The following is a 27519-nucleotide window of genomic DNA, read 5'->3' as shown; positions in this document are numbered from 1 at the left end:
GATAAACGCGTTTGGTAGGCGCGCGGTGCATCGGACACGTGATTTCCGAAGCGATAGTTGCGAAGTCGCAAGTTTTTCCATATGTTCACGGGCCATTCCGCATTCTGTTCCTCTGCCTGCCGACGATTAGAATCGGGCGTTTTCAACACCACCCTCTCCCCGCTTAAGACGGAAACCGCGGATAACGTCCAAGTGATGTCGAAGACGCGAATTTCTCATTACCTAACACTGAATCTTCAGAGTAAAAACAAAAGCCACTAGGCCAGATGACAATCTTCATATTTCGAAGTACAATCAAATGTATACCAGCTGAGCGATACGCAAGAACACTGACTGGAAGCAAGCTCAGAGGGAAAAAAAAACTACTATAAGACATGATTCACATAAAAAACAGCGCCAATAACGAGGGACAAGAGAAAGGAGACAGACAGCGGCACAGTGCCGCTGTATGTCTCCTTCTTTTTCTTGTCCCTCGTTATTGGCGCTGTTTTTTATGTGAATCATGTCGTACCAACTCGCCCAAGCAACCAGATTAACTACTATAAGACGGCATTCTTGACATGTCGTTCATAGTACTAGTATCTCGCCGCTTAATTGAGATGGCGCTACGGTCACCCAGCGCCACGGTGTGGAAGTGGCAAATAAATAAATACATGCAAGTACAGCATCCCCGCAGATAAAAGACGATTTACGATGCTCGTATAGCAGCGCTAATCTCATAATCTTCACACGTTGGCGTGTTGAGATTATCAGATTAGATTTTTTTTTGCTTATTTCGTCATGGTATAGCTAAAGACGTAGCTTACCCCGTTGCTCAGCTCGAGGAAGCGGGATTGATTCGTGGCCATAGCGGCCGCCTTTTGCTTCATTCTAAATGCAAAAGAACCCCCGCGTGCTTAGACTTAGGTACTTGAAGGACGTGACGCAAGCTTTAAAGCGTGAACAAAAAGTAGGCAGAAAGAGCGCCAACTCATAGCTAAGGTTATTTTCGTGAAACGTTTGCATCATAAATATTCTTCACCAACTGGCCCAACATAGCGTATTGTTTGATTTAGGCACATGTACATTAAAGAACCCCATGGCGGCCGAAACTAAATCTGACGTCCACTACTGATGTAGGCTTCATGATATATGTTGTAGTTATGGGACATGAAAGCTCAACAATTATTATTATTATTATTATTATTATTATTATTATTATTATTATTAGTAGTAGTAGTAGTAGTAGTAGTAGTAGTAGTAGTAGTAGTAGTAGTAGTAGTAGTAGTAGTAGTAGTAGTAGTAGTAGTAGTAGTAGTAGTAGTAGTAGTAGGACCCACGATAAGTATACGTAAACGCCAGTAGTTTCGTTCTCCTGAATGGGTCGCGCTTGGAGGAAATCGCCACGCCAACCCTCATTTAGGGCTGGTGGCCGACGCAATCGGCGGCAAACTCTGTGGCAACGCAACCATTATTCATTAGCGTACAATCTGTGCTATGGAAGATGCGTTTAGCGAAATCCCTCACCCCACTGGCGTGCACGCTAGAAAACCATTCCGGCAGAAACTCGTTGAGGCCGCCAAACATCGCTGCGTTACTATAGTGGTACCGTATATACGCCCCACGGGGCAGTGACACGGCTGCGTTTACGATGTGGGGTTAGTACCAGCTTGGAGTGCGATATGCGGCTGAAAACCAGCAGCGTTCCGTTTCTCTAGGAGTACCTTTATCGTTACCGCCGGCTAGCGTGAGACCTAGCCTTATGGGCTGTGTGGAGTTTAATTGCTGTGCTGTGCACATGTACTTTTCTGTAATGTATCCTCGACAATTGTAGAAGTTTGCGGCGAGGTTCACGTTTGCATGGCAACTCTTAACTTCGAGACGCGAGACGTTCTCGTCTGACGGCGAGGTTCCCACTCCACGCATTTCTCGCGACAGAGTTTTCAGTATCTGCGATGCGCTCGAGTATACGTACTGAATCGTGCACAAGTTGTATTCCTGTTCAGGTGTTCGTCGTGCATCTGTTGTATCATCTTCTGCACTTCCTCGTCTGCAGATGCTGTAAGCTTTACGCTTTATATAACAAGTGACAGTCGTAGTGACACCGGTGCTTAAAGGAGTAGCGACATAACGTGTTTAGACTGGTCGTTACATACCTGAAACGCGAGCATTCTAAGCACTATAGAAGAGAAACTAAAAAGAGTCAGACAGCCGTATGTAATTCACTCCAACGCTGCACTTTAGGCTATGAGAAACACAGGCTTGAGCGTGCTCTCGGGTATCTTGATTATTCGCACAAGAGAAGAAGTGATGTGGACGAATGTACCGATAAATTATAGAAGCAACTAGAACAGGAAGGATGGATTCACGCAATCAAAACGTACCGCATTGACCTGCTCTGGAGGATCTAGTTCATACCAGCGTTCTAAGGCGAAAGCCTCAGATTCCACGTCAAAGGCTATGTATAGAAAGCTAGCTGCAAGCTAATAAGAAAAAATGTATTACTGTGTTATCTGTATTTACTGATTGCTTTTACTTGTTACTTCAAAGCTGAGCTGTACACTTTTTTTATGATGCACGTTGTATTGGACCGTTTACTAGCCACTGTAGGCTATCGGTTCAAGTAATTCCTGTTATTGCATATATCTATTCATGAAAATAAAGTTCATTGATTGATTGAAAAAAAGACAAAAAGTGACAATTTGCGGCGTCGACACAATTGTTGCAACACCGTCGTCGTGTGATGACAATACTATGTGACGTCATCCGGACATCACAGGGACGTCACATAACGCGATGTGCGTATGACGACGTTATTACGTGGCATCGCTGATTGGTCGATGGTGGGCCGATACTGTGGACACTGTAAGACCGCGCAAAGTGCAAAAAGCTTTCAATGCATCCCGTTTAGAAGGCAGTGCACTACCACGTTGAACGCAGGAAGCTTTCAAAGGAGGGGCATAATTATAATCAACTGAGAATTAAAACAAAGAAAAGGATGTCTTTCAAGTTGGAGTCCACTTACGCAAATAAATAGGAGGCCATGTGATTTGTTGCTTTTTTTTTTACATACAGTCTAGAACGGAACCTGCAAAATGTTTCTGCAGCCGCCCGGTCAGAAAAAACATTCAAAATAGCAGCCCCTAATAGCCCCACTCCCATTTCATGTGCTTACCAGCGAGCGCGTCAACGCTTTCCACTCTCTCAAGGAGGCAGGGTCTCAAAGTATATAAGAATTAAAGACCTCTCTTCTCCACATCTTTAATACCCTCACCCGAATACAGGCGATGAGCCGTGCTCCCAACTAGGGCTGCAGAAGTGGAGTCTTTTCCTCTCCTCAACCTTTCACTCTCTCTTTCTCTCTCTCTCTGAGTATTAGGCACGTGGGGCTTTTAACAGGTCAGTCGATGGTATGTGCGCACCACCGTGTAAATACCAATCCACGTACCGAAGCTATGCGCAAGCCGCAATCAGTGTACAGCCGCTACCGAGACCGGAGAACTCCTGCGTTGTTTGCTATAGCGTATTGGGTGTGATTTCCTCCCTTTTCCTGTCGCTTTGAGCGACAGTGGTTATTTACGGCGTCTTATTACAGGGACTGGGAGACCTTTACAACGTTATTCACACGTCGTAAATTTTTCTTGCAGTTCGACTGGTGCACTCTGAAGGAGAGGTGGTCGCGATGTACTTACATCTCTTACGAGTGCAAACCAAAACCCATGAAGCATTACGGCCAACGCCTCTGCGAAGTGAGGTGCGACCATAGCATAAATGCCACCGACTTCCCCACATTGCGACACCACTCGCGGCAGATAAGAATAAACCACCCAATCCAAGGAATGCGGCAGATGTTAAGCGTAGTGTTATTCGCAGCTATTAATTTCTCTCTCTCTCTCTCTCTCTCTCTCTCGAATATTTCAGTGCTTCTGTTGTCTCTCCTCTTCTGTGCGTGTCTTAATTTAGGGCTGTTGTGTCGTGCCAATAACAAGCGCGAACTGTTCTCGTTAATTATTACGTTGATTATCATGTATTATACCTCCCTAGCAACAGCAAGCACAGGACCGGGTTAAACGGCGGAACATGGGAGAGGAATTTGTCCTACAGTGGACGTAGTCAGGCTGCTGCTGATGATGATACCTCCCTAATTCGCACTTCTAGTTGCTATGCTATGCACTTCAAGCGCTAAAGCAGGTAGTCCCTGCTGACATTTGTAAAAGCAGGCGCCGACATTCAATTCACGAGAGCCAACTCTGAATGCTCTAGACACCTAGCTGGACATCGTAATTGAGATTACATAGCGTCTCCTACAGTCGATATTTGTAACTAGCGGCAGCGGGAGATTACGTGGAGACACGGCCGCACCTTCCATCGCGTAAACCGCTTCGTTCGTGACTTTCCGCCAGAGGGCGATTCTCAGGCCTATTTGCTATGAATCGTGCCGCCGCTGATTTACGTATACAGATAGTACTACAGAACACTGATATAGTCGTCCTGAGTTGTTGGCAGGGCTTCTGCGAAATCCCTCGTCACTATACGGTAACGATTTCGTGTAAGCAGTAAAACACGTGTATCAAGCCTGTGCGTGTCCAGTTGTCCCAACAGATGGTTTACATAACCACTGGTACACTCTACACTTCCTCGAAACACCACACGACTGCAAATAGGACTTTCGCAAAGCTTTTATAAATAATGTAGCAAAGTTGTGAATTCGCATGTGAATTTGTCCGTCCCAAAGTATTCATCATGTAGCTTACAGAGTTGCGACCTGTTTTAGGTTACCGCACTAAGGGTTATTCTCTGGAAGGGCTCTTTTTTTTTTAAGCACGGCCAGATTAATCCGACAATCAGCCAAAAAGGGAAAAAAACTTAGGGGCTAATTCTTGTTTCCTTTAACTCTTAGTGTAGTAATTTTGGCGTAAACATCAGTGAAATGTAGGGAGGAAACACTTTCTGTCATTGGTATCCAAACACACAACTTTTAAATTACGCGCCCGGTGCTTTACCAAATGATACGACCGAAGGCGCTTTCCCGTCCACTTCGTTAGATGCTTACGTGCTACGTGTAATCACTGGAAATGTTAGCCAGCGTCCGTCGTAGCCAAGGCGTTGAGAGTGGAACAATTTTCGCCAGGAGCCATCACGTGGGCACTCAGTTGAGGACTTGGAACTTTTGTAAAACGTTCCATGCCCTCAATCGAAACTTTGATTCACGAAGTCACTGTAATTTAACTTTTTCGCTGTCAAATGCATGCAATAACTTTCATTCAAATCAGTCCCGTGACCCTCTCTCTTTCATATCACTCTCATTAACTCACTCACCCACATTTCACTCACACTTAAACAGCTCAATCAACGACAATTCAGGTAGCCCTGTTACGTATTTTTACGTCCTTACTGGCCGTAAGGACACGCTTATACAGCAGTAATGCAATGTGACAAGTGCATTCCTTCAAATGTTGCTTAATCTTGTTCCATGTCATTTATCCCGTCATATTGTGCATTACACTTGCTTGCTTGACGCTCAACACGTCAAAACTAATAATAAAGCAAACATTCAGCGAACGCAAGCAAACTTATCACAACGCCAGGTCGACAAATTGACGATAAGCGACAAATGTTTTCGTTTGTCGTTAAGTGTTGCACGAAGGGGTTAAAATTATCGCAAATGCAATTGCACATCCCGAACGCACGCTGCTGACGTCGGCGACCTCTGTACACAGGCGACGACTTTGCATAAGGGCCTCAGAATGGTGTCTAGTGCAATTATCGAATCAGCAAAAAGCGCCTGATTATAGTACACCATAGCGTGGTCATCATCGTGTAATTATATTGGCACGCAGGTACGCACCCATCCGAGATGATGACTCACAGGAGTAAGCATAAAAAAAATGCGCGATCGCCAATTGGAAGCAGTCCGCAAGGTGGATAGACAAGAACGGAATGAAAAAGCACAGTCCGCAATCGCGCTATAGATATTCGTAGCAGGCATGCCTACTTTCAACACTCTGCCAAAATGTAGGAAGCGCTTTATAACTGAGTTATTATATAAAGTCAACAGTGGTGGCGAGGCTGAATACAGGCAGGCGTTGCAAATGCTAAACAAAAATGCAGGCGCGGTGCCACATATAAATAGAGGTTGACCTTCATACGCGTGCTGAACGCGCCTTTGCACTTAATTTGTTTCAAGGTAAAGTGCTATAGCCGGGACACGAGGCGACAAAAGTATATTGTCCTGGTTATATCTAACTCTTTACGCAGGACAGCACTATGAGTGCACGCATTCACCTTTAGAATAGGGCGTGCAAAGCGTTGAGTTTGTGGCCACTGCGCGTACGGCCACGAACTAAGGACGAAAATTCACATTCGCATCAAATATCATGCGGATGTAATATGGAAAACATAAAACTGCGCCTAGAAACCAGACCCAAGAAGAAAGAAGTGGACGGGATGATGATGATTATGATGATGATGACGATGATGATGATTGGTGGTGGTGATGATGACGATGACGATGATTGGTGATGATGATGATGATGATGACGACGACGACGACGACGACGACGATGATGGTGGTGGTGATGATGATGATGATCCTTGGATGATTGGCACCTACCCAAAGTGTGCGGAAACCGGCGGGACCAGCGTAGATTAACGGTCCACTTATTTCTCCTTATGCCTTGTTTCTAGACGTAGTTTTATGTGTTCGATGTCTTACCAACTAGATTCCAACACACGCTACTCGGATGTAACAGTTTTACATCGCACTCAGTTATTCTTCCTTCATTCTTCAATTCACCGCGGTATGATCTATAGTGGTTATATATACTGCTCGGCTACTCACCCAACGGTCACGGGATCGAGTCATAGGCCGCGGCAGCTGCATTTGCAATGAAGGCGAAAATGCTTGAGGCCCGTATACTTAGGTTTAGCCATGGAGTTTTCTAAAATTTAACTAGAGGGGACTCTGTCACTGCGATCGTTCAGCGACCATGGGAATGATGGGTAGTACACACATTTGCCTAGTCTTCGTACTTGGGGGTGGCGAATCGTACTTGCGGCTTCGTTTATTGCTGCGTTTCGGTTTTGTTTTGAAAGAAAGATTCAACCCTTTTGAACTTCATGGCCCGATTTAGAAAGGTAAGGCTAAAAGAATAAGGTGGTGAAGCGCAACAGCTGAACATTTGGCGATTTTCGTTTCGTAAAAAAAAGCAGCTCTAAGCCGTGCGAACATACACGGGGCCAGAAGCAGGCTAGAAGTACGAAGATTAGACAAATCTGTGCACTACCCATCGTACCCATGCTCACTGAAGCGCCATGCGTTGCAGCTCCCATAGACACTATAGCGCCAGAGTTCCCTCTAGTGTACATTAGGAGACTCTAAGGGTTTAGCGACACGTTAAAGAACACCAGGTGGTCAAAACTTCCGGAGCCCCCACTACGGCGCCTCTAATAATTGCATTGTGGTTTCGAGGCGTTAAAACCCAACAGTTATTAATATGAATTAGAGTGAACAGGCGTATATATATAGTGAACAACGGGGATCATAAATAAGAATTATTCATTCCCGATCGCTTCGAACAACATTTGGATGTAACTAAGAACAGTAAATTGTTGAGTTTTTCCTTTTAGTTAACTACCGTATCTTAACGTTCACATATAAAGTTAAAACAGTCATCCATTATCGAAGCGCTACGTTGTTCAGCACCAACATACTCTATTTACGATAGTTCTCACACTTTCGCGTAATTGAACTGCCTTGGTTGAATGCGAGCTTTCGCGCGGCATCACCCGGCTTAACGGAAGCAATTGAAATTTTCTTTCTTTTTTTCTTTCTCTCAAAAAGCGTGCTTGGTTTACAAAGGTATACTGTGCAACGCGCAATATCCCTCGTCTTTCCCGCGTTTTCGTTTCACACCGCATGATTGGCAATTACACGAACTACACGCGACGATATCGCGCATGCATGTCAGAGGGGGAATACAACACTATTACCCTGAGAAAATAGGAAGTGTTCGCGATAGATACCCGCCCACCCGACATCAGTTTGCTGGAGTAAACAGAAACAAAAAGATAACAAGAAAAAGGGGACTGGAGATGGCGCAGGAAGGCAGACAAAACTGAACCAGAATAACACCCGCACTGATAACAATGCTTGGATGCATATTGGGTCGTTAAAAGGGCGTTATGAGAACTATTTCACAGGGCAGTGAGTTTCGCTTCGAGCAACACTGGCTCACCCACTCCTATAGTACCGGAACACACGAGGGATTTCCTTTTTTTTTTTCTTTTTTAGGTGTTCATGGTGAAGCACATTGGGTTAAGAGGCGTAACGTTAAGGTCCAGTTGGCAAATATATCTGCTCCGATTGGCAAATATATGTATAAGAAGATTCGGAACGATCGCGAAACGTTGAACTCACAAAAATGCATTTTAGTTGAAAGCCGAGAGACCGTCTTCTCATCTTCCCTGTCACTGAGCAAACTTGTAGTTTAGAACTGAACCCCTTCGTTCCGAGACGTCAATGAGAGACGAGTTTTTCGGCGCAAGGAAAGGCAAATTAAAGCGCGTTTGTGATAGTTGACTTGGTGCGCTTGTCTGCTTAGCTACACAACCTTCTCCCGTCGGATAACTAACAACAAGAAACATTATAGTGGCGGGAAGTCAGGAGCCAGAGGAAGATGGAACCTTGCCATGATGAAAAATTTGTTAACAGAGCGTGTGTGATGGAGGCGACGATTCAACAAGCGGATTTCAAGGATGCAAAACTTATTTTGCAACCAAGTTGCCGCCTAAACAAGACAAATAATACTTGATAATACGTGATCAAAAACGGTATAGGTGGGCAAATAAAAACACAAATGAAAAATTAAGACAAAAACGGTGTTTCCTGTTGTCCCGGTGGTCTAGACGTTGCTGTGCTCGACAGTATACACCCGAAGGTCGTGGGATCGAATCCCAGTCACGGCGGCCCCATTTCGATGGAGGTGAAATGCTGGATCTACGTTTGATGATTGATTGATTGATATGTGAGGTTTTAACGTTCCAAAACCACCATATGATTATGAGAGACGCCGTAGTGGAGGGTTCGGGAAATTTCGACCGCCTGGTGTTCTTTAACGTCCACCGACATCGAACAGTGCACGGCTCTATACTATTTCGCTGCCTGCGAAATGCTACCACCGCTGCCGGAATCGAACCCGCGACCTTCGGCTCAGCAACGGAGCACCATAACCACTACTTCGCCCCGGCGATCGTTGGAGAAACTGTTGGAATCATCCAAGAGATGTAAATAAAGTATCCTACGAATGAAAATCACCCTAAAATTGGATTTCGGTGCTCGCTTGCTCACTTTGTAGTGAAACCGGTGCATCGAAACTTGAACGAAAGTTGAATTTTGCGAGATTAACCCCCGAATGCAGAGATGTTACTTGACTCGTACTTGACTCGTTCTTGACTCAAGACAGTCTTGCCGGTTGCCATAAATCGTTCTCGAACTTGCGGATGACTTGAAGGCGACTTGGCTCGGTCGAAGTCAGGACAAGTTTCAAGTCAGCTGCGGGGCTAGCTTGAAAGCGAATTCACGTGTTATTCCAACATGGCCACCTCTCGAATGGACGTCGCGTGAAAGGTGGCCGCTTTTGAGTTTGCTTGCCTCGCCATAAGCGTAGCATTTTTTGAGGCGCACTGCCTGCCGAAGATTCTTGGAACCGCTTTACCTGACCAAGGAAATCCGATGGAGTTGTACGACGAGCAACAATTCCACGCTAGGTACAGATTCATGAAGAACGCCGTGGGGCAGCTGCTCGTTACGTTGCCGCTCCGTGAAAGTGGGGACAACCGAAGACAGCCCGTGCATCCAGTGTTACAGCTACTGATGGCTCTCAGGTTTTACAGCGCTGGCACATTCCAACCAGTCACCGGAAATTTCGTCCGCATTCCGTAGTCGACAGTGTGCCGTGCAGTCGGAAAAGTTACGCTACTCATCGCAAAGCACCTGTACGCGATGCTGGTGCGCTTTCCGCAGCCGGCGGACTGTTATGAAGTGGCTGAGTTCCCTTGCGTTACAGGTTGTGTCGACTACACACACGTGCGTATTAATAGCCTCGGTGTCGACAACGCCGAAGTGTTCCGTAACCGCAAAGGCTATTTCTGTTTTTCTATAACACAACGACATTTTCCGTCTCTTTCGGTAAAAAAAAAAAATTTGACTCGGTGCTTTGTCCGTGTGCCTCGTCTATACTTTCGTCCCGTCTAGGGCACAGTTTCTCGCTCAGAAAGGCATCGCTTGTAACACAACGCTACGTAAAATTACACACACACACACAAAAGAGGTGCCCCTATCACGGGTTTTTTTATCCGCGTCCCCATCATGCAGCGATGCATTGCTGCACCCCGCGAGACAGAATTCTGCTGAGGGCAATGTCCTGACCCCCGCTTTTTCTTTTGTTTACCAAGCTCAACAAAAGGATACGAATCACATTTGTTCCCAGAACTTGTTTTTTTTTTCATAATAACTGCGAACTAGCCCATTACAGGCATGCACACAGGCGAACAGAAAGGCAAATACCGTGAAAATCGCGTCACCTCGTGAGCCAGGTCAGCACAAATACATGCCATGGCGTTCGATTGAGAAAAAAAAACGACGAAAGAACCCAACGCGATGCTTGTTTCTCCTCCAAACAAGCAACCGTGGAGAAACGCACCGCATTTTGGTGGCCACTAAAACCAGCGGGCAACGAACGCTTTACAGAAGCAACACTGCGCATCGCTGTGGTGGCAGGCACCACGTGCCGCTCGTTAGCCGTAAAATGGCAAGAATATGCTTCTGGCCCTTCGTTTTTATAGTTATTTTAAAACGTGTGGTCTTTTTTTATGTAATGCATGCCTTACACAAACAAGTTCATTATTACCCTCGTTAGCAGGCGAGCAGCGTGTTTCTGCTTTGAAGCTCGTTCTTGACTTGACCAAGCAAGACAGCCTGAGCATCTATGAAACGCGAAGGCTGACTTGGGCGTTTTGAAGTCCGCTGCTTGCTTCGCGCTGACTTGCTCAAGTTAAGTTGAAGTCGCGAGCCAAGTAACATCTCTGCTTTCGGGGGTAAGTTATCATTTTACGAGCAGGTTTACTCTTCGTCTTTGACGTCTCTGCAACTGTGGCGTTTTCGGGCTCCGCGACAACTGTTGCCGTCACATACCGCCGCAGTTACTCTGGGCAAGAATGCGTGAACTTCTTTTTGCGCTCAAGGCTCACGCTTGCTTGCTGCGGAGTGGTGGTGGTGATGGTAGTAGTATTAGTAGTAGTAGTAGTAGTAGTAGTGAGAAGAAGAAGAAGAAGAAGAAGAAGAAGAAGAAGAAGAAGAAGAAGAAGAAGAAGAAGAAGAAGAAGAAGAAGAAGAAGAAGAAGAAGAAGAAGAAGAAGAAGAAGAAGAAAAAGAAAAAGAAAAAGAAGAAGAAGAAGAAGAAGAAGAAGAAGAAGAAGAAGAAGAAGAAGAAGAAGAAGAAGAAGAAGAAGAAGAAGAAGAAGAAGAAGAAGAAGAAGAAGAAGAAGAAGAAGAAGAAGAAGAAGAAGAAGAAGAAGAAGAAGAAGAAGTGACAAATGAGCTGGTATACCCTCGCCCAAAAAAGTTATCTCCCGGCAACACGAAGCACCGTTCCTATATCACCCCTGTAGCCGGCAGGCGTATACAGAGCATTGCTGAAGCGACGTATTACTGCGACGCGAACTCCGAGCATATTCATAAGCCACCGGCATCTTTTCGACGGCCGTTTAGCCAGGGTGTTTCCAATCTTTTCTTTTCTCTATTTCTATATTATGTTTTTCTTCTTTTTTTCCCCTGAGGAAATATATCATCTTCTATGCAGCCTCTCTCTCTTGCTCATTCTTTCTTCTTTGTTGCAAAGACATGGTTTTTGCAATGTCTGTATTTCATTCTTCTTTATACCTTATAAGCTCTGTCAGCCGAGGAGGTACAGCAGTTACTGTGCTCGGCTACCGACTCGAAAGTCGCGTGTTCCTATCCCGGTCGCGGCGGTTAAATTTCAATGGAGGTGAAATGTTATAGAGGCCCGCGTAGTGTGTGCTGTCAGTGCACGTTAAAGAATACCAGATGGTCGAAATTTACGAAGTCCCGTTGGTTGCACACTTTTAACATTTCGTAGCGTGAGACACAAGATAAGACAGCACACCGCATATACGAGAAGTGAAATAATTTGCACCTGTTTTTCCTGCGCTACAAAATGTTCCAGGCGTAACTAGTTGAGCGCCATCTTAACTTGGCATTCAGAAGCTTCACCCTGCACCGTGGGTACAGGATAGCCGCTGAGAAGCGTGCGCTCACTTGAGACAGAGTGCGTACTCTACACATCGTAAGAAATAAGAAATCCCAGCATATATACAGAGTGAATAATGATGTGTGGGGCGAAGAGTCTGTACATTCGTTTGTCCGTCTGTCTGTCTGTGAATATATAGTGCTGGGTACGCCGGAGGGACACGGGACTGCCCTAGACCATAAGCATTGATTTCCGCACTTTTGGTTGTACTGTTGTACGTTCGATGCGACAGTGGTGACGCAGTCACACGTTACGCATGTCCGTGGTTTTACAAATTGTCTGACACGTCTAGGAAAATAAGATGATAGAATATTTAGGTCCGTAACTTATTACAACGCTTACGATTGATTGATATGTGGAGTTTAACGTCCCAAAACCACCATATGATTATGAGAGACACCGTAGTGAAGGGCTCCGGAAATTTCTACCACCTGGGGTTCCTTAACGTGCACTCTAATCTGAGCGCACGGGGCTACAGAATTTTCGCCTCCACTGAAAATTCAACCGCTGCAGCCGGGATTCGATCATGCGACCTGCGGATCAGCAAACGAGTATACTTTAGCCACGAGACCACCGCTACGGGGTAGACCATAAGGAGCTTCACCCCTAAAAAACACAAATGAGTACGCGTATAGCACGCGTGCTAGCACGAGCTAATGTGATCGTGGGCAGCGGCGCGCGTTAATAGAGACGAACGACCTAGCATGGTCGAACGGCCACAGGCAGCAAAAAAACACGACTTTACAACAAGCAGGTCGCACACGTGCAGTACGCGCAAACGAGCATTCGTTTGCACACGTTGAAGACAGCGCATTACGCATATCCCGAAAACACGCACCGGCTGCGTCACGCATAACCCGTATGCAAATGCTTGGACGTGTGACTGAGTACTGCACTGTTTTTTTTTTACCACCACTTGCACGGTCAGTGCATTCCTTCTTGCTCCGTGGTGGATCCACCATATCGCCTGACCGTTCATGCACGTCGGTGGATTCGGCTTACCGCGGAAGCAGCACACACAACGCACACGCATGCCATTCGAGTGTACGTAAAACGGCCCGTTAAACGGGCCCTAAACCGCATCGCGGGTTCAAAGACGAGAGAGTGCTTTCTTTCTTGCCTATACTATCCTTCCTACAGGTCCTGTCAACTCCTCGCCACTTATTTCTTCATAAAACGCGTGACGCGTGGCCAATATAAGCACTAAATGCTGCGCATATCAGCGCGATATATATATATATGTATATATATATACGAAGGTAGGATCTCAGATACATGTATCTTCGATGGTGCCCAGCCCTGTTTATAACTATAAAACTCGCGCAACCGAATGCGTCATAAGAAGCTAATCTGAAACTGCATGACCATGTTCGTACACGTGCTCACGGTGTGTGTGCTATAAGTGAACAAAGAAAAAAAAAGAAAGCACATAAAATGAGACCTCCATTGCGTTTTCTTATATTAGATCTCAATGTACAAAATGTACTGTCTTTCGGGACTTTGTTTCTCGGCCACGGTGAAGGTAAGACTGCTGATGCATTACAGGAATTTCTTAAAGGTTCAAAAGATTTAGGCTATAAAATCTACTATTCTAAATTTGTTTGGTTTTCCTCCAGATTCCCGGATTCATTGCTTGAAATCTATTCCATTTTATTTTACATTTATTTTGATTCATTTGTACTTCTGTCTTAATCAAGTTCAAACTTTAATTCCATAACATCCTTTAAAAAGCGACCGGCTCTTGACCTATCCCCCAGTGTAGGTATATGAGCCACAGTTTCTATTAACTTTCAGCATAGCGGCAGTGCTCGAGGGTATACGCCGACGATACATACAAAGGGGCGACGCCGTATACAATCACTTACGCTGGGAGTGGCGGGGTGTTTCGCAGATGCATGCACGATGCATTAAAGCTGTCCCGGCGTGGGAAATCATCGGCAGGCGCCGTTAACGAAGCTTTATTCATTAACGCTTTATCCATCGCCTTTATTCATCCTCCGATGGCCCTTCCGTCGTAGTAAACACCGTGGACACCGCCGAAGGTACTTGCGAGCATTTCGCGTAAACCTGTTTGCATGACAAGATAGCGTATGGATCCACCGCGCCTGGTCAAGGGAAGGGCCGCCGGGTGAAGCGGTGGCCGAGCGAGGTGTGTCAAGTTGCGAAGGTGCCTCTCGCCTTATAGAGTTTTAGTGCCCGGCTCGCCGAAGCGCCTTGCGTATACACTAGCCTTTGCGTTCCTTTGTATCCGTCACGGGTGCAGCTGGGAGTACAAAGGCGCACAAGAGCGTACAGTGGGAATAGAAAGGAACGCGACAAAGGCAGGCTGAGCTTCTCTGAGAAAACTGAACGTCGTGTGCTTGGCTTCATCGGGTTTTGCGAGGCTGGCTACGCTTAGTTATGCTAATCAACCGGCATAAATACCAACGCGAGCCCGGCGCTGCAGCAGACGCTGTCACAGCTGCTACGTAAAGAAAACAAAAATTCCGCCATATCCACGAAGTGAATGATGATGAGTGGGCGAAGCTCCGGAGGTAAACCTGGTAAACCATGAATCCTCTGTACATTTTGCCCACTCGATTTTATTACATCGCTCCCCCTAGCGTACGTCGCCGCACTAAATCGAATGATTGCCTTCAACCAATGACACGCGCCATATGTGATATCATTCCTATTTTATAAGATCTCGCGTCTTTCATCAACTACAAGTACCGCTTTCTAGTTTATAACATCTTGCGTCTTTTCATCATCAGCTACAAGTACCACCATCTAGTAAACACTACAAGAACTAAACGAGAGGTGGCTACATACAGGAGACGGTACCGCCATCTAGTGAACACTGCAAGAACTAAACTAGAGGTGGCTACATACAGGGGACGGTACCGCCATCTAGTGAACACTGCAAGAACTAAACTAGAGGTGGCTACATACAGGCTACAGGGGACGCACAGCCCACGCCCTAAGGAGCTTCGCCCCTAAAAAAAGAATAACAAGGCACAAAGTCGATGGAGAGAGACAGCGATACCAACGTGTCTTTTTGGCTGCGAGCGCGTCGGAGACATGTCTAGTGATACGACGGAACGCGCATGCGCACCGCAGTAGGCATCTCGTCACTATATTTCGCATCGATGCCTTCGGCCACGTGATCCCGTGGTCTGCACGCTTATGCTCACGCCTGTACATGCGTGCTTTCTTTCGAACTAACAGGACGCCACACATCTTTTGCTTGACCTGAATAAACGGTTAAAAAGCCGCGAAGCAAGCTGCGACTTACCCCGGCTGAAGCAGGCAGACGACGCGCTGTGACGACGTACCAGCAAACACTGTCACATCCCCTCGCCACGTGTTCAAACTTCGCCGATTCCAGGATACTGAACGACAACACAGAGACAAGAAGGACACGATCTGTTCTCGCGCTATAGCTATCGTCTTTTCATACCAACTAGCCCAAGCTGCCACACTTCCATGATACTGTTCGTATCAGAGGTGTTAAATATCTAATCACTTCGACTTAGGACGGTACTCTGTCGACTGCACCGCGTGCAGAGGTGAGGGATCGAACGAAAATTGGGAGTGAGTCAGCAAACCTTTTCCAGATATACTAGGACACGAGCCTGAATGCTTACGTTCGCTTGACCGGCGCAGCACTGCGAAAGTAAGGACAGGCTTTACTTAAGCGTGGCACCAAAATCGATTGATTGATTGATTTGTGGGGTTTAACGTCCCAAAACCACCATTTGATTATGAGAGACGCCGTAGTGGAGGGCTCCGGAAATTTTGACCACCTGGGGTTCTTTAACGTGCACCCAAATCTGAGTACACGGGCCTACAACATTTCCGCCTCCATCGAAAATGTAGCCGCCGCAGCCGGGAATCGATCCCGCGACCTGCGGGTCAGCAGCCGAGTACCTTAGCCACTAGACCACCGCGGCGGGGCGGACCAAAATCGAAGGCCCTTCAGCCCAAAAGTCTAATCTCGGGTGACGCACTTTAGCAGCTGCGATTATATGCCACCTACATCACTAAGAAATCAGTAACCACACTGGCAAAGCAAGCTGCTCCCCTCCCCCACCCACCCTTTTTTTAAAAAAAATTAAGTATACCCTGCGCAGTGTCACATGACTTAGTATAACACACTATATCGGGAAACGTGGGCAGGAATTCAAGTAAAGACACTGTGTTTCTTTTTTTAGCGGTGTTGCTCTCATAAAATTTGAGGCATGCATATCTTCTACAAAGACCGTTGGGGATTTCTGATAGATCTCGTATCAAGCTTTTGAACATGAATTGAATACTAATCTAATGCTGCCAGTCCACCTACTATCTATTATCAGTATTTTATTTTCTCATCCTGCGGGCAACAGACACTCTGCCACTCTTGGCTCTTTGAAGACACTCGATGGACTTCAGGCATAGCTATCTGGAGCACTTTCACCGTCTAGCATTGCACAGAATCAGGGCGCATGTTATAAAACTGAAAGCCGGCCCAACGAAGGCAGGTTCTCTAGAGCACATTTTTACGAGGAACACGTAAGGCTTAGACTTCTCGTAAAGACGATGATGCCCAGAACTTAGTAAGAAATACGTGGAACGACCGTGCGGCCGATTTGACAGCTGCAAGCAAACACACTTGGTGGCAACACGACGTTCGACATTCTCAGCTCCAAGCGAGCCCAACACGTGCTCAGACGCCGTTCCACAGTTTCAGCTCTTCCGGGGAGAGGTACACGGCAGTCGACTTCGAGCACTGCGCTGATTGCGGGTTGTTACTCAGGCTTTTTCTGGCACGCGTGTCTATATCGTTTACCTGCAATACAGCAGCCCACTCGAAAGCTGCAGAGGAGCACTGCGTTACTATCACCAGTCGCAAACGTTACAATCGCAAAAGTCACAGTCGCAAAAGTGTCACCTTTGGTGCGTGCTGATTGACTATTGAACAAATCCAAAAAAGGTGTCGTCGTGAAGTCTAGCATTTCATTGACATTGACGGCTGCTTCTGGTATTCAATTTATGGTGGATGGTGAAGAATTTTTTTTACGCCGGAGCGCTTAAGCGTGCGTTACTTACAGGTATGTTTCCAGCACTCGTTTTTTTTTACCTGCGTATGCTCTTTTTGTGTGTATGTGTCTCTGCGTGTTTGACTTGAACGTTCCAGGAAGACGAACCGTGCGTTTCTTGCGTGATTTGTTGCGCCCTGGCAACACGTTGAGATATTCACGTGATGTCGCCACGGCGGCACACAACGCTGAACTCTCTGAGTAACACACACACACACACACACACACACACACACACGCACACGGTTCAGTAGATCCTCCGTTAGCAGTCACAACGTGGTTTATTTCCACGTTTAAGTCAGAGTCTGTCCTTCATCGAATGAAGGCCAGACTCTGACTGAGACGTCGAAATAAACCACGTTGTAGGATATATATATATATACATATATATATATATATATATATATATATATCCTACAACGTGCTTTATTCCCATAATATATATATATATATATATTATATATATATATATATATATATATATATATATATATATATAAGGGAAAGAAGTGTATACCTAAGGGCTCGTTTTTCCGTGTTTTAACACAATATTAATGAGATATAACAGACAGTAATGCCAAGGAATGTACAGGGGAAGTTATTAGAACCAATGGAATGTAAATAAGAAGAAAGAAGAAAGAAAAGTGGATGAAAATATTACCAACTGTGAGCAGGAATCGAACCTACGACCTTCGAATTACGCGTTCGATACTCTAACCACTGAGCTATCACAGCGGCCCTCCCTCCATCCACTTTTTTGGGTTTATCTGTGAATTTAGAAGTAGGAGCGACAGTCAGCGCCATCTATAAGCCAAACAACGAGTGTGAAAACACTCTTATGCACATGTTTGGCGTCACGTAGCACGTGAACTTATTATGAGCGGGCAGCTGATTAATTGTCCCTCTTATACAACCTAAACACACCAAGTCTGCCAGTACGAGACCCTCGTTCAATGAAATAAGGGAAAGAAGTGTATACCTAAGGGCTTGTTTTTCCGTGTTTTAAAACAATATTAATGAGATATAACAGACAGTAATGCCAAGGAATGTACAGAGGAAGTTATTAGAACCAATGGAATGTAAATAAGAAGAAAGAAGAAAGAAAAGTGGATGAAAAAATTACCAACTGTGAGCAGGAATCGAACCTACGACCTTCGAATTACGCGTTCGATGCTCTAACCACTGAGCTATCACAGCGGCCCTCCCTCCATCCACTTTTTTTGGGTTTATCTGTGAATTTAGAAGTAGGAGCGACAGTCAGCGCCATCTATAAGCCAAACAACGAGTGTGAAAACACTCTTATGCGCATGTTTGGCGTCACGTGGCACGTGAACTTATTATGAGCGGGCAGCTGATTAATTGTCCCTCCTATACAACCTAAACACACAAAGTTTGCCAGTACGAGACCCTCGTTCAATGAAATAAAGGAAAGAAGTGTATACCTATGGACTCGTTTTTCCGTGTTTTAACACAATATTAATGAGATATAACAGACAGTGTGCCAAGGAATGTACAGGGGAAGTTATTAGAACCAATGGAATGTAAATAAGAAGAAAGAAGAAAGAAAAGTGGATGAAAAAATTACCAACTGTGAGCAGGAATCGAACCTACGACCTTCGAATTACGCGTTCGATGCTCTAACCACTGAGCTATCACAGCGGCCCTCCTTCCATCCACTTTTTCACAGATAAACCCAAAAATTCACAGATAAACCCAAAAAAGTGGATGGAGGGAGGGCCGCTGTGATAGCTCAGTGGTTAGAGCATCGAACGCGTAATTCGAAGGTCGTAGGTTCAATTCCTGCTCACAGTTGGTAATTTTTTCCATCCAATTTTCTTTCTTCTTTCTTCTTATTTACATTCCACTGGTTTTAATATCTTCCCCTGTACATTCCTTGGCATTACTGTCTGGTATATCTCATTAATATTGTGTTAAAACACGGAAAAACGAGCCCTTAGGTATACACTTCTTTCCCTTATTTCATTGAACGAGGGTCTCGTACTGGCAGACTTGGTGTGTTTAGGTTGTATAAGAGGGACAATTAATCAGCTGCCCGCTCATAATAAGTTCACGTGCTACGTGACGCCAAACATGCGCATAAGAGTGTTTTCACACTCGTTGTTTGGCTTATAGATGGCGCTGACTGTCACTCCTACTTCTAAATTCACAGATAAACCCAAAAAAGTGGATGGAGGGAGGGCCACTGTGATAGCTCAGTGGTTAGAGCATCGAACGCGTAATTCGAAGGTCGTAGGTTCGATTCCTGCTCACAGTTGGTAATTTTTTCATCCACTTTTCTTTCTTCTTTCTTCTTATTTACATTCCATTGGTTCTAATAACTTCCCCTGTACATTCCTTGGCATTACTGTCTGTTATATCTCATTAATATTGTGTTAAAACACGGAAAAACGAGCCCTTAGGTATACACTTCTTTCCCTTATTTCATTGAACGAGGGTCTCGTACTGGCAGACTTGGTGTGTTTAGGTTGTATAAGAGGGACAATTAATCAGCTGCCCGCTCATAATAAGTTCACGTGCTACGTGACGCCAAACATGCGCATAAGAGTGTTTTCACACTCGTTGTTTGGCTTATAGATGGCGCTGACTGTCGCTCCTACTTCTAAATTCACAAATAAACCCAAAAAAGTGGATGGAGGGAGGGCCGCTGTGATAGCTCAGTGGTTAGAGCATCGAACGCGTAATTCGAAGGTCGTAGGTTCGATTCCTGCTCACAGTTAATAATTTTTTCATCCACTTTTCTTTCTTCTTTCTTCTTATTTACATTCCATTGGTTCTAATAACTTCCCCTGTACATTCCTTGGCATTACTGTCTGTTATATCTCATATATATATATATATATATATATATATATTATATATATAAGGGTTTTAACACAATATTAATGAGATCTAACAGACAGTAATGCCAAGGAATGTACAGGGGAAGTTATTAGAACATAACGCGTTCGATGCTCTAACCACTGAGCTTATACCACAGCGGCCTTCCCTCCATCCACTTTCTTTGGTTTATATGTGAATTTAGAAGTAGGAGTGACAGTCAGCGCCATCTATAAGCCAAACGACGAGTGTGAAAACACTCTTATGCGCATGTTTGGCGTCACGTGGCACGTGAACTTATTATGAGCGGGCAGCTGATTAATTGTCCCTCCTATACAACCTAAACACACAAAGTCTGACAGTACTAGACCCTCGTTCAATGAAATAAGGGAAAGAAGTGTATACCTAAGGGCTCGTTCTCCCGTGTTATATATATATATATATATATATATATATATATATATATGGGATATGGCACAACGGGAGCGTTGTGCCATATCCCATACCTTCACGAAGACTAACTGGCCCATTGAATTATTACTCCCACTCACTATATATATATATATATATATATATATACGTTTTATACCTCAAGTATAGCCGTATAAACCCTGGCTTCCATGGAGAAATATACTTTCGTAAAGAGTGGCCACTCGAGCCTTTTCGCGAACGAGCGAGGAAGAGTTCGATTTACTGCTAGATAAGGTACCCATGCTCGCTTCTACTTATGCGTCAACACATGTAATAGCCACCTCAAGAGAACCATGAAGACCCAAGTTTGGCATCAAATTTTTTTTGAAGAAGAAAAAATTTATTCATTTGTGCAATTCTCTATATCGGCTCTACATCGTGTACCGCTGAGGACGTTTAATGCTTTTCCGCAAAAATCAGCAAAGTCTGACTAGAAAGTGTTGTCTTTCTGCATAATTTTTTCGCACAAAGGGTACAGATTAATGTGTTTCAGTGTACTATACAGTGTACTTTTTTTGTGGAAGCGTTGGCGTGTAGCCTAGTGGTAAGGACATTCGCTTTTGGAGCATGAGTGCACGGTTTCAAACTCCGCATCGGAACGAAATATTTGGGTTGTTTCATTTACGCTGAATACATTATCGGGTCTGACCAGCTGCTCGCGGCGCAGAAAGCAGCATAGTATATCTCGTACGCAGGGCCGGGATATCCTAGCCGATTGCTTTACCAATGACGCCATATTTGACGTTGTAACTCTGGTCACGTGACCCATAGAGTTTTCTCAAATTAACTAGAGGGCACTCTGGCGCTGCGATCATTCAGCGACCATGAGAATGATGAGTAGTACACACATTTGCCTAGTCTTCGTACTTACCTGTGACGTGGCGCCGAAGTTCTGAGATCATACATCAAGGCCAGCAGGCTTTCGGTTCGACTTCAAAGGGAAATGCTCACGCATATATCGCACATATACTCTGGAGTGGCAGAGAATGTGATACATGTTCTCGCCTCAATTTCTTTTCTTCATTTTTCATCGTGCATTCTGGCCATATGGCTCCCAAAGAATATCTCCGTATTTCGTAACTGTAATCCATTTATTTGCTTTAAACTGTATTGGTGTTATGTCAGCTTGTTTCTTGTTTACTTAAATGAAAGCCAGAAGGCAAGAGGGAGGGGGCAACGAATCTTTAGTACGTATTCTCTCCGCCACGTTATGTCGGAAAGCAGCCATGACATAAATGTTAAATATTAATCGGCTGCCAATACATGGTTAGTCCAAATATATATTTGTGTATCGTGTTATGAGTACAATATGTCGCCGAGTTGCTCGCTTGGTTGGCAACGGTGGTCGTGCTCTCCACTTAACTTTTCTTGTTATCTCTCTCTCTTTATCTCTATTGTCTACATTAAAACACCATTTCACACTTGTCCTATTCGAGTTTTTTTTTTTAATTTGGCAGCCTGCACTACATCAGTGCAGCAGGCATTCCATGCTCCCCAACTCAATCGTTTGTTGTTTTATTTTTATTATATTAGGATTAAATTTTGCCCACACAAAAACTTTTTATGCATCTATGTCACTGGTTTCTTTAAAGAAGGAAGAGTTAAAATTTTTGTTTATTCAAGTCCTCGTACTTGCTTTAACCAACCAGAAGGTCCCGGATTCGATCCGGGCCGCGGCATGCAGTCATATTTAGATGGAGGCGAAGTGCTTGAAGTCTATGTACTGCGGGATGTCAGTTGACGTTCAAGTGCATTAGATGGTCGAAACTACCAGAGACTTGCACTACACTGCATCTCTCATAATCATACGGTGGTTTATACAGGTGCCTATAGTTTCTACAGACGCCTTCGGCTTCGCCCTGCTCTGTATATTTTTGTAGGCAAAAATTAAAAGAAACGTGGTCGCTTCTTTACATCACTATTAAATGCGAAGCATTTCTCAGCGAACTTCAGCGACTTTGAGCGTATCTATCTATCTATCTATCTATCTATCTATCTATCTATCTATCTATCTATCTATCTATCTATCTATCTATCTATCTATCTATCTATCTATCTATCTATCTATCTAGCCGCCTACGACTTTTAGCTCTCCTGGCCGTTTCGATAATGGTATCAATACCAAACTTGGTACAACATAACATGACTTTGTGAAGAACATATATGACAAGTCATATGATGACAATCATGATATGTATGTCATGAATGTCATGATTTAGATTTCATGGTCCTGCAGCTCTTGCGGTCGTTTCGTTCACATTGCATGTTGCAAAACTAGTACTGTATGGCACGACTGCATGGCGAACACAAGCGACAGACCCTAGCATGAAAATCATGACATGCGTGTCATGTACCAACATGACTGCATGCCACGCTCATGATCCGCTCGCGGCCGTTTCACTAGCGTCACATATACCAAATTTGGTATAACAGTACGTGAATGGATGACGAAGATATGTGTGGTGCAAACATGATAATCATGAGATGCGTGTCATGTAACAACATGACTACATGCCACGCTCATGATGCGCTGACGGCCGTTCCGCTAGCTTCACTAATACTAAATTTGGTATTCCAAGACGTGAATGGATGACCAAAGTATGATAGTGGTGCAAACTTGATAAACATGAGATGTGTGTCATGTAACAACATGACTACATGCCACACTGATGATGCGCCAGGGGCTGTTTCTCTAGCCTCCCATGTGCAAAATTTGATATTACGTTACGCGAATGGTTGACGAAGGTATGTGACTGATACAAACATGATAATCATGAGATGCATGTCATGTGAGAACATGACTACATGCCACAGTCAAGTCACCACTACATTTCGACGTGATGCGGTGCGCGTGCTTGCCAGCGTTCATTTTGTCGTGTCATGCCGGCGTTGCCACGCCAGGTGCCGGTCCTGCCATATACTCGCAGGTGCGCGCCGCGCTGCGTTGCTTTGACGCATGCGCATTTCACTGCGTCTGGCGTCCCTCCATCATGAAAAGAGGAAGACGCAGTGTTGTCTGGGTAACGCCTCGGCGCGAAATGCAGGATGTCGCATTTCGCACCGGTTGCCGTCAGGCCGCGTCGACGGACGCTGGTCGCGCCTGGCATCAGACTATACAGTGGTCGCCTTTTTCTAACGTAGCGTCATTGTGCCCATCGTGCGCACGCGTCAACACTACAATGGAGTATATTGGGTCCTTTATGATGCACTCGCGGCCGTTTTGCTAGCTCCACATATACCAAGTTTGGTGTTACGTGACGTTAATGGATGACGAAATATAGGACTGGTGCAAACATGATAATCCTGACACGCGTGTCATGTAGGAACATGACAACATACCACGCTCATGGCGTGCTCGTGGCCGTTTCGCTAGCTCCACATATACTTAACTTGGTAACACCTGACGCGAATAGATGACGAATGTTAACGACACATCCAAACATGATAATCATGACACGGAAGTCATGTTCGGCATCATTTACCTCCACCTCGTAACGTTGTGCTGATTTTGAAGTGACATATCAACATTTCTCATTCGTGCTTCGCATATAATCGATTTCCACTGTACATAAGATCTGCCAATTTGTTTATGATATCGATTGTACACGTAACCAGCCTATCCGCGCTGCAAATGTGGCTTGGTATCGTCTCCAAGAAGAACAAAAAAAGATTGGTCTCCCTCCGGTAGTGCGCTCGATTTCCTGTCGCTTTCCGATTAGATTTGCTTTCGCTTGAGAAACCAAAACCAAGCTTGCTGCTCGTACCACCAACGGAAAGATTCCGTATTTGAATTGAATCTGAAAAGGTGATTTATTGATTGATTTGTGGGGTTTAACGTCCCAAAACCACCATTTGATTATGAGAGACGCTGTAGTGGAGGGCTCCGAAAATTTTGACCACCTCGGGTTCTTTAACGTGCACTCAAATCTGAGTACACGGGCCTACAACATTTCACCTCCATCGGAAATGCAGCCGCCACAGCCGGGATTTAATCTCGCGACGTGCGGGTCAGCAGCCGATTAGCCACTAGACCACCGTGGCGGGGCAAGCTGAAAAGTTGATCTCGAATTCGAAGTTCCCACTCAAAATACAACATATACAGTGAGGAGAACGTAAACTGGTAAATCATAACGAGGACAAAACGTATTGACAATTATTGAATGAAGGCACAGAAATTGAGTGTAGTAAAGGACGGTGGGTACAATATGATATGGCATACGCTGCGCAGGTTGTTCTGTAGATACTCCTCTGATCAGCACTAAAAAAAAGTAAACCGTAGCGTCCAATATTTTCTGTGGACGACTGTGGGTTCATCTTTATACATCTCTGTTACGTGTAACGTTGTTGGCCACCCTTTCATTTGTTATTTTAGGCAGTTCAAAATAACACTTGAAGGGAAAGTCGGGCTAGTTCATGGTCATGGTGTTCCACGTGACCAGGTCGGCTGCCTGATATACGTGCGTGCGCGTTCCAATTAATTTTGGTTGCGATTTCAGCGCACACTTGTCTTTTCTTAAGCCCTTGTCCCTATTTTCGCGCTGTTTTTACTTCCTAAGCAGGTTCAAAATAAATATCGACGGTATTGATCTGACTCGACAGACAAGGCATGTTTCCTTCACGAGAGAAAACCCTTATTACACAATAAGACGCTGTTATCACGTGTGGAATACCCTTCTTGCGCCATAAAGACACGACAACCGACAACCTTGAACATGTTTGGAGCAGGTCCGCATCCCGCGATAACATGTCTTTGACCGCCGGATCGGCCGAACTATTTCTCGCGAGCACGTCAAGAAGGGCACTATTGAATGGCGCGTGATGCGGGCACATTGCCAACACCTACGCCTCATATGATCACGACACGCAGAGGCGGACTAGGAGTGGATAGGTCAACAGACGGGCAAGGTGCAATCGTCTTCGCGCAAATGTAAACGGTGTCGTGCCCGCGTTCCTTTAACTATACCGCTGCTTATACAACGATGGCTCTCAAGTAGTCTAAATCCTAGCTACCTCATAGTAAACTGTGTTCGTCTGGAAGGCCTCCGTCTATTGTCCTCGGAAACGTTTACGGCGCTGTCGCTGACGTCACATCTCAAGGATCAAGGTGACGTCGCATCTCAAAAAGTCTCACATTGTCCCTATTGCATACAGTTTCTCACTCTATGCCCTAATGCATTCGCTTAAAACGACTCGAAGGCGAAAGCTCTAAAGTTCTTTTTTCTTCTTAGTTTAAGTATTGATCCTGCCCGGCCTCACTACGAAATCTTTTCACACCCTATGTTGATTTTGCATCGCCTCATGGATCAGAGGCATAATAAGCTTTATGCACCACATCTGGTGATTCGATCTAGTGTTCTAAAAATAACGAGAGGGGACTCTGGCACTAGAACCATTCCGCCACCGAGGGAATGATGAGTAGTATACAACTTTGCCTCATCTTTATGTTTTATATGTGGGGTTTAACGTCCCAAAGCCACCATATGATTATGAGAGACGCCGTAGTGGAGGGCTCCGGGAATTTCGACCACCTTAGGTCCTTTAACGTGCACCCAAATCTGAGCACACGGGCCTACAGCATTTACACCTCAATTGAAAACGCAGCCGCCGCAGCCGGGATTCGATCCCGCGACCTGCTGGTCAGCAGCCGAGTACATTAGCCACTAGACCACCGCGGCGGGTAAGGAATGACTTGCCTAAGGCAGGAACCGAAGTGTTCTTGTTTGCAAGCTTCGAAAACAGCTGTGATTTTGTTTATTGTTGTGTTTTGGTTTCGTTTCAAATAAAAGAACGGACCGTTGTCACTTTCATGGCCTGGTTTGAATTGGTGAGCTCAAAAGTTTGAAATGATGCTGTAAAACTGCTGAAGATTTGCTGGTTGTCGTCTCGTGACAAAGCGGCTTCAAGCCACGGGAAGCCAAACGGAGCCGAAAGAACGGATATTAGGCAAATTTGTGTATTATTCATCATTCCCAGGCTGACTGAAGTGCCGTGCGTTGCAGCTCACATAAACACTAGCGCCGGAGTTCCTTCTAGTGTACGTATAAGAAGCTCTATGACGGCACCATCACGCGACGCCTCGTTGTGTGACGTCATGATAGCATCGTGATGACGTCACTCCTTTTAGTGATCTGCGACGTCACGACGACGCAATCGCATTACGATGACCCTTTTTTGCGTGACTCGTGTTGACGCCAACGCCGCAGGAGGCCGACGGCCAGTTTTCGCGTTTGCTAAGGCATCTCCGGGTTTTGCCTTTTAAAAGCAAGAAGTAGTTTTTTTTTCTGCGCACGCAATGCATTACGCATCGATGAGGCGTCCCAACTTCCCAGGCCCTTCGAGGATCATTAGTTGGCCCTTTCAACGCAGACACACTGAGCGGCGGAATAAATGGGAGCGAACGAAATAAACCGCAGTGCGCGGAGACACCGCATTCAAATTTCCTTGTCGCAGATTTGCATCGGACGTCGCTAATTCTCTTCGGGAAAAGGGAAACCCGTTCAGATCTCAATCCGCGGAGCCTTGTCACAATGAATGAAGCCCAGAGCGCAATGTACGCGTGGATCGAAGACAATTTCGCTTCGGGAAGCGCGTTTAGCATATTGAAATGATTAACGCAGAAGCGGTTATATGAACGAACGGCGCGCGCAGCAAACGGGTAAAATGGGACGATCGAAAAGCCCGATGAAGAACTGGTCTTCTGATCGAACTCCTCGCTCTCTATTTCCATATAAGCGAGGGAGCTGCGCTGCACGGATATCGGGCCGGATAACGAAGTCGTCGACGAGACTGCGTAACGTGTCAGCTGGCTTTCACGATGCGCTCAGTCGGCGAAAGCACGAAGAGAA

General features: G+C 45.3%; 2 protein-coding genes and 5 non-coding genes across 7 annotated transcripts in view; 3 read left to right on the top strand and 4 right to left on the bottom strand.

Moving 5' to 3' along the window:
* LOC119174674 (nucleolar pre-ribosomal-associated protein 1) overlaps positions 1–27519 on the bottom strand; it is a 341215-nt gene that overhangs the window by 92968 nt on the left and 220728 nt on the right. The gene's annotated exons all lie outside the window — the stretch shown is intronic.
* The window catches only part of LOC119174671 (monocarboxylate transporter 13), a 214171-nt gene that overhangs the window by 144441 nt on the left and 42211 nt on the right, over positions 1–27519 (bottom strand). The window lies entirely within an intron of this gene.
* Positions 18490–18562, bottom strand: TRNAT-CGU (transfer RNA threonine (anticodon CGU)). The gene has a single exon. It is a non-coding gene; the product is annotated as a tRNA-Thr (tRNA).
* Positions 18952–19024, bottom strand: TRNAT-CGU (transfer RNA threonine (anticodon CGU)). Its single transcript has one exon. It is a non-coding gene; the product is annotated as a tRNA-Thr (tRNA).
* Positions 19105–19177, top strand: TRNAT-CGU (transfer RNA threonine (anticodon CGU)). The gene has a single exon. It is a non-coding gene; the product is annotated as a tRNA-Thr (tRNA).
* On the top strand, positions 19568–19640 carry TRNAT-CGU (transfer RNA threonine (anticodon CGU)). Its single transcript has one exon. It is a non-coding gene; the product is annotated as a tRNA-Thr (tRNA).
* On the top strand, positions 20030–20102 carry TRNAT-CGU (transfer RNA threonine (anticodon CGU)). Its single transcript has one exon. It is a non-coding gene; the product is annotated as a tRNA-Thr (tRNA).

This window comes from Rhipicephalus microplus, chromosome 5 (genome assembly GCF_043290135.1).
Source record: "Rhipicephalus microplus isolate Deutch F79 chromosome 5, USDA_Rmic, whole genome shotgun sequence".
Classification (NCBI taxonomy): Eukaryota; Metazoa; Arthropoda; class Arachnida; order Ixodida; family Ixodidae; genus Rhipicephalus; species Rhipicephalus microplus.
The sequence above is the reverse complement of the archived record's forward strand: the minus strand, read 5'-3'. Positions and strand labels throughout refer to the sequence as shown.